General features: G+C 54.2%; 1 protein-coding gene across 1 annotated transcript in view; it reads left to right on the forward strand.

Moving 5' to 3' along the window:
* The window catches only part of COL13A1 (collagen type XIII alpha 1 chain), a 142,742-nt gene that overhangs the window by 41,896 nt on the left and 93,642 nt on the right, over positions 1 to 7,204 (forward strand). The window lies entirely within an intron of this gene.

A 7,204-nucleotide genomic window follows, 5' to 3' on the forward strand; every position in this document is an offset into this window, starting at 1 on the left:
CCGGGCTCCACCCTCCTTCCTCTGCTCCCGCGTCTGAGTGCTATAGTGGGTTGTCTGGCCCCCTTGGGCTTCGGGTCATCTGCTCAAGCCTCTAGATCAAGGTGGGGGGGCCACTAGCAGCAGCCGGGCTGGGGGGCTCTGGGGGAGACATTGCCCAGCAGATGGGCTCAGATGGCTGTGTGAGTGTCCGAGGTGACTGACAAAGTGTGAGCAAACCGAGCCTGAAATACGTTAAGGTCACCCTATGACCGACATCCTCAGCCCACGGGGTGGCCTCCTAGCAGGAAGCAGAGCTGAGTTTTTTGACGGCTTGGTAAGTGCAAGGCCTTTACATTCCTATGTCCTGCCCTCACGGTAGATTGCAAGCTGGTACCATTCGTTCCATTTTACAAATCTGGAGACGGAGCCTCAGGGGAATGAAACTTGCTGGGGGCTCCATACCTACTGAGAGGCACTGGGATTTGAACCCGGGTCTGTGAGGCTCCACAGCTCAGGCAGCTCCGAGGACACCTCGGATCCGGCGTTGTAAGGATGTCGGGAGTATAAGCAAACCAGGCTGAGTGCAAGAGAGGTCAGCCCGCAGGCAAACCCGGACTTCCCTTGTCTCCTAGACGGCCTCGGCTTCACCTGTCTTCCCCGCCCCAGACCTCTGCTGGGTCATTCTGGAGACGCATGGAGCAGGGTGTTTCATTAGACCAAAAAGGGATCCCCCTCCCCTATGAAAACAGAACAAAGCGCCCCCCACAGAAGAAACAGCTGGCGCTCTCGGGGAGCAGGAGGACAAGCAAGGTGACGCCGTCACCGCTGACAGCCCCTCTGATGGCTCCCCTTCACCTTCTGTGTCACAGGCAGTCTGGACATTTGTGAGCCATGGGCTGCCACATCCAGCCCACATGTGCTCCTGCAGCACTGTCCCCACGGGACTTCCTGCTGTTGTCGCTGTGACCCGCTGCCCAAGATACCCTGACCCCCTCTCTGCCTGACCCATGAGGGGAGTTTGTCTCCACGTTCCCCTCTGGCTCAGACCGACTACAATTGCCTGAACGGTTTTACCAAAAACAAAGAGAAATATTCAAACAATGTTTTTACATGGCTTAGAATTTTAAAAGCATCTTGAGTCACCATGCTTACAACAACAGGTTTCTGGCGTGCAGGTCCTTGCCAGGCCGCACCCTGCTTATCCTCTGAGATCGGGTATGTTTAGGGTGATAGGGCCGTAGACTGAGCAACAGGTTTGCAGCCCTAAACCAGAGGAAGCTCGTTTCCAGGCCTCAGCCCCATTCTCTGGTCCCACCAGGGACATGATAGAGTTTCTCTCCCCTGGAATCTCTTTCCCACTTCCTCTAGGAGGGCAGCAGGAGGCTGGCAGAGACATCCTGGTGCCCTCGTTGGGCCCTCGTCCTTTCCCTCCACCCACCATGGAGACCCACGGTGGGGACCAGACTCAGCGGCCAGGTCAGCCCTCCGCTCTGCTCTTGGGGAAGGGCTGTGGGATTATTCCCTCATGCTAGCAACTTCCTATTCTTATTTCTTTATGATAAGAGGAGAGGCTGTTGCTTCTTTTTTTTTCACATCTCTCTTTGATCCTGGCCCCAGCCCTCCCCCACCCCAGGCCCCCATTCGGAGGATTTTCTGGCCCTAGTAGCATAGAGGAACTGGTTTTTCAGAAGTCTTGTGTAGCCTTGTATTGTCTCGTGTCGTGTTCAGGGGCTGGCAACAAGGAGAGTATCTCCTGACATCTTCCCAGGCTGCCTCATCTTGTCCCCAGGGCAGGTCACCGCTGTCATCCCCAAGTGACTCTTTTATGGGTGTTTTTTCCCATCTGCTAAAGTCACAATGTTCCTGGCCTCCTTCCAGGCCTTGCCTACTGTGGGCTGCCTAGTGGATTGCAGCTTCCCTGAATTGTCCTGCCCCCGTGCCTGGGATATGCACCGGTCCCACAGCCAGCTCCCGAGTGAGGTCAGAGGTCAGGAGAGCAGCCTGGGTTGACCATCCTGGGCTCCAGCAAGTGATTTATTAGCCACTGTCTCCATTAGGGGCTGTTAGTACATCAAAGCGGTGTTTGAAAAGCGTGGAAAAGTAGAGACCATGACAGATGACAGACAGTAGCTGTGGCCACACCATCGAGCCCGCTGGGTGAGCAGGGGGTGGAGGGGAGGGTGTCGCTTTGGTTCTTGACCCCAGCACAGGTAAGATGAGATCCAAATGTCCATGCTCCTTAACATGGATTCATCCTTCAATGCACGAACGCTTGGGTGTGGAACTCTGGAAGTCTAGGCTGCATGGTGCTGTGCAGGCAAAAAGGGTGGATTCTGGAATCTTTAAGACCGGAGTTCAAATCCCAGCTCTGGTCTCTGGGAGCTGTGGGAAATGGAGCTCATCACGGACTGTCTCAAAGCCTGTGCCTTGCTTCCAGCAGGATGCCGATTACAGCATGGCTCTTGGAGGCCTGGGGAGGGCCGGAGAGGGGAGAGGGGCCCACAGGTGCAGACTGCGTGGCTAGGGGCGCTTGGCAGACAGGATCTCTCAACACAGGGCCTGGTGGGGCCCTCCCAGTGACCACCCCCACTCGGAGGAGGATGCTGCCTCTGGTCAGGGCTGGGCTGGACGTCGTGCTGCCCTCGTGGGGACCCCTGTGCTCCGGCTCCTCGGCCGTCTCCCAGCCGTGTGCTGACAGACAGGCTGCTCTCCCGTGAGCCGAGGGCCTGAGGCAGACTGTGGGCCCGGGAAGCTCCTGTCCTATGTGGGAGGGAAGAGAGGAAGCCAGCGGGCGAAGGGAGGGGCTGAGCTGTGATGTGCTCTCAACGAACAAACGAGGGCCTCCGCCCACCCCAGGTAGCTCGGCGCCGTCCCACATGGGGCGTGGGGGCCAGGCCACTGAGGGGACCCTTAGATGAGCTGGTTCTCTTCAGCCAAGGCAGTTTCCGAAGAGAGCGGACAACGGCAGCACTTTCAACGCCTGGGGGGCTGGACTTCACTCTCTGAAGGGAAGTGGGGGGCACCACACAGCACCCAGCACTGGGGCCTTTGTACAAGTGCCAGGACATAGCCTGGACCAGACGCTCCACCTCGGCCTTCGCGACGGGGAGCCACACATCCCTTGGGGAAGGGCCAGGTCCCTGGAAGTTTCTGTGGCCTTCCGCTTTACTCTTCAGAACTGGGAGGTTTATCAGACTCGGTGAACACATCTGTTCCCCTTCGGCTCTGACTTTTGAGGATTCTTCCGGCTCAGACAAGTGGGAGAATCAGAGGGAGCTCTTCCTCTATCCTTAAGCCAAAGTCTGGACACCCCAAAGGTCTCCCAGTGTACTGGGGACCATACCAAGCTCCTTAGTCTGGCCTCTAAGATCCTTTGAGTTCTGGCCCCTGCCTGGCCTTCCTACCGAATCTCGTGTCGATCTCTTCTCCAAAAGTTCTAAGGCAGAGCTGCTTAATGGAACTTTCTACCATGATGAAAATATTTTATACCTGTGCTGTCCGATACAGTAGCCATTAGTCACATGTGGCTATTTAATACTTGAAGTGTGGTTAGTGACACTGAGGAACTGAATTTTAATTTTATTTAATTTTAACATAATGGCCACAGGTAGCTACTGGCTACCATATTAGACATCACAGTTCTAGCCACATAGGCCTTTTTCTCTATTTCCCTGAGACCCAAGCTTGTTCGTACCTCAGGACCTTTGCACTTGCCGTGTTTTGTGTGGAATGATCAGCCCTTGGATCCTCTCACAACGGCTCCTTCTCATTTCTTAAGTTTCAATTCCGATCACTTCCTCAGAAAAGCTTTTCTCTAGCACTGAGGCTGAAGGGTTTTCCCCAGTCCCAGCCGTCTCCAGTGCATTACCATATACTTCTTCATAGCAGTTATCGCTGTCGGAATTTTCTCACTTAATTACTTCTGTTTACTGTTTGTTGCTGCAACTAGAAAGAATAGTAACCATGTAAAACACACTGATTTACACGGATGAACTGTGTGCTGGGTACCGGTTTGAGTGCCTCACATACACTGTCTCATGTAATTCTCACCACACCCCCGTGAGGCTCGTGCTGCTTCACCCCCATTTTACAGATGAGGACACCAAAGCTCAGAGGTTGACTTGCCTGAGGTCACACGCCAGGACTCACTCTCTTTTTTAGCTCTGTAACCCCAGTGGCAACTTGGAACAGTGCCAAGCACTGAGCGCCAGGCCTCCGGAAGTAACTGTTGACCCCGGGCTGGCTAGGACTCTGCTGCGTGAGGAAGCCCCGGCCTTGGGTGTGGGCACTGGCTCTGCAGCTCCGTGGAGCACCAGGCTGGAGCAGTGAGCTGGGCGCGGGATCCGGGATGGCACTGCGTATGACCTAGAGTCGAACCCCTTCAATCCTAGGAGACTCCTGAGTTGGGAGAGGATTGGGCCCGGCTGGGCTAAAGGGACAGAGCTTTCTCCTGGGCAGTGGAGTGTGCTGTCAGCCAAGGTGCACTCTCAGTGGCTAAGGCTGGGCTGGGGTCGGGACTGGAGCAGAGGCAGGGCTGGGGCAGAAGCAAGGGCTGAGCTGGGACTAGGACAGAGGCAGGGGCAGAGGCCAGGCTGGGGCAGGGCTGGGCTGGGGAAGAGGCAGGGCTGGGGCTGGGGATGAGCAGGGGCAGGGCTGGGCTGGGGAAGAGGCAGGGGTTGGACTGGGGCAGAGGTTGCTCCGTCTGTGTTTATTGTGCTTTCCTGGTGCCTCGGGCAGAAAAGGACCAGGACTTTGGAGACCACCCAGCTTTCCCATCTGCACAGAGCTCTCACACTCTCCTGCCGTCCCTACCAAAGCCCCAGCCTGGGGCTGTCCAGCTGCAGGAAGGTGGGGGGGAGGGGCTGTGTGCAGAGCTGCAGTGGGGAGAGGCTTCTCTGCTGTGAGCTCCTTCATGCGAATCAGCACCTGATAACACAACCTGCTGTCCTGGGGGACTTGCCCGCTCCCTCCCACCCCCCCACCCCCACCAAAATGGCATCTTCTCCTATTTAGAAAGTTAGATGGGGCCTCCTGTGGGAAAGGGACTTTCCTGGAGGAGGGGATGCTGGTGGGCACAACTGAGAGACACTTGCCCCTCCTCTTGTTGCTGCGATTCCGTCCGCATTTCCTGTACAGTCGGCATAGCACCCCTCCCCTGAACAACCCCGCCCCCCCCCCCCCCCCNCCCCCCCACTGCACACAGGGCATAAAGGGGTGAGGAGCTTTGGACAAGGAGCCTAAGGCACACGGGCTAGTTCCAGCAGAGGCTTTTTTCTGCTGGGTGCCCTGGAGGAAACTTCCCAACCTCCGAGCTCCAAGTACAGTGCTCTGAAAACTCTCGGGAGTTTAGATGTGTGAGGTCAAAAGCAAGCGAAAAAAGTAAAAAACAATCCCATTTCCTTAGCCTGAGAAAATAATTTATCAAAGGTGCTAAAGGCACAAAGGTATTCATTGTAGCATAAAATAGGAAAAACCTAGAAACTTCCAGATCTAGCAGCCAACACAGCCGGGTAAATCATGATCTATTGTGCCGCCCTTTGAAAAATGGCATTTGGAAGGCTGCGATGTGGGAATGTGTTTACCTTGTCACGTTAGGGGCAGGGGGCGGCGCGCCACGGTACGTGCCTGCTCCCTCCCACCCTGCAAACTTAGGGCTGCGTGTGGAGGAAGATCAGAGGCAAGAAGAGAAACTGGAAACAGTTGTGGGAGAGCAGGGGGCTGGGGGTGAGGGACGATGATTTTCTTTCACAAAATGTCCTTTAATGTTCTTAAAGAGCTGTTTTAACAATAAATAAATGTCAGAAAAACAAACCAAACTTTTTTTTTTAGAAAGCAAAGCCAAATGTAAGATCCAAAGTGTTTTCACTCTTCTCAGCTCAGATGTCTCCAGTTCCTGGCTCCTCCTTCACCCCCGGCACCCCACAGCCCCTACACGTACTTGCAAGGTCCCGGGCCAGCCCGGCCCCCAGCCTGTCTGGCCTGGCACACAGCCTGCAGGGCCTCACCTCATTCTCTCCTTTTCCTCCTGTCCCTTCCCCTGTCACATGTCTAAGATGGCAGTTTCCACCTCTCTCTGCTTGTCACCGGACTCTGGCTAGAGCTTCCTTCTCCTCTGTTATGAAAGTTCTTTCCCTTGCAGCTGCCCTGAGACCCTGGCCAAGGAAGGCAACTATGTTTCCTCACAGGGCCAGCTCCAATTGATTGGTTGTCGCTGCCAAAAATATAAAATGCAGCTCAGAAATTGACTAGTTATGTCTGCCATGGGCCCCAGATAGAGGGTAGTGGTATGTGTCTCTGGTGTCTGCTCTCCCGGAGTGTTCTGGTAGTAAAAATAGGGCCCTGACATCTGGGTTTCATCTCAACCCTGCCAGTGGTTCCCTGGAGAATGGTGGATGCTGTACCCCTTTGTCTTGGGTCAGGAAGAGGGGAAGCACCCAGTGCTCTGAGCAGTGCACTGGTGTGGAAAGAGGATGAGCTTTGTAGTCTGACAGACACGGGTGAGAATCCCAGCCCCACCGTTTATTAGCTATTTGATCTTAGACAGTCAATTTAACTTCATTGAACCGTCCTATTTCTACCTGGAAGTGACCACATTCGCAGAAAAGTTGTGTTACGAAAATGAGAAGTCGTGACTAGAAAGCACCCAGTCTGCTGCCTGGCACACAGTAGGTGTTTTCATGGCCATCCTGGGGCGCAGGGGTGCGGTGGTGCTGTTCAGGCAGGCTGTGTGAAGGAAGGCCCACACAGAGGCTCCAGGCGGCTGCCCATGAGTGCACGTATTTCTTTCTGGATCCCTGTTCCATAGCTACACATGCGTTCCTTAACCCCAGCCCTGTGGGCAAAGAACACAGCTGTTTGAGACACAACTAATTGAAAGACAGAAACAAGCAAATTTTTCACTAGATTATGCCATTATAAATGAAAACACTCTGTACTCTGACCAAGCATTAACATTTATTAATCACTAATCATGGTGTATACACACACACACACACATATATACATTCTTTTAAAATTGTGTACAATTTAAAGATAAGAAAAATAGATAGCCAGGTCAGGTAAGTACCTCACTGATTATTATTTCATCCCAGTTATGGCTCCAGGTAACCCTGCTTCCCCTCCAGGCCTGAGTAAAGCTCCACTTTCTTACTCACCTGACACCCGGAGGTTTGGTCCTTGGTCACTGCTAGTCTTCAGCTCTGGGCTTCCATGCCTCGTGGAAGGA

The sequence above is a fragment of the Ailuropoda melanoleuca genome, chromosome 6, assembly GCF_002007445.2.
Source record: "Ailuropoda melanoleuca isolate Jingjing chromosome 6, ASM200744v2, whole genome shotgun sequence".
Classification (NCBI taxonomy): domain Eukaryota; kingdom Metazoa; phylum Chordata; class Mammalia; order Carnivora; family Ursidae; genus Ailuropoda; species Ailuropoda melanoleuca.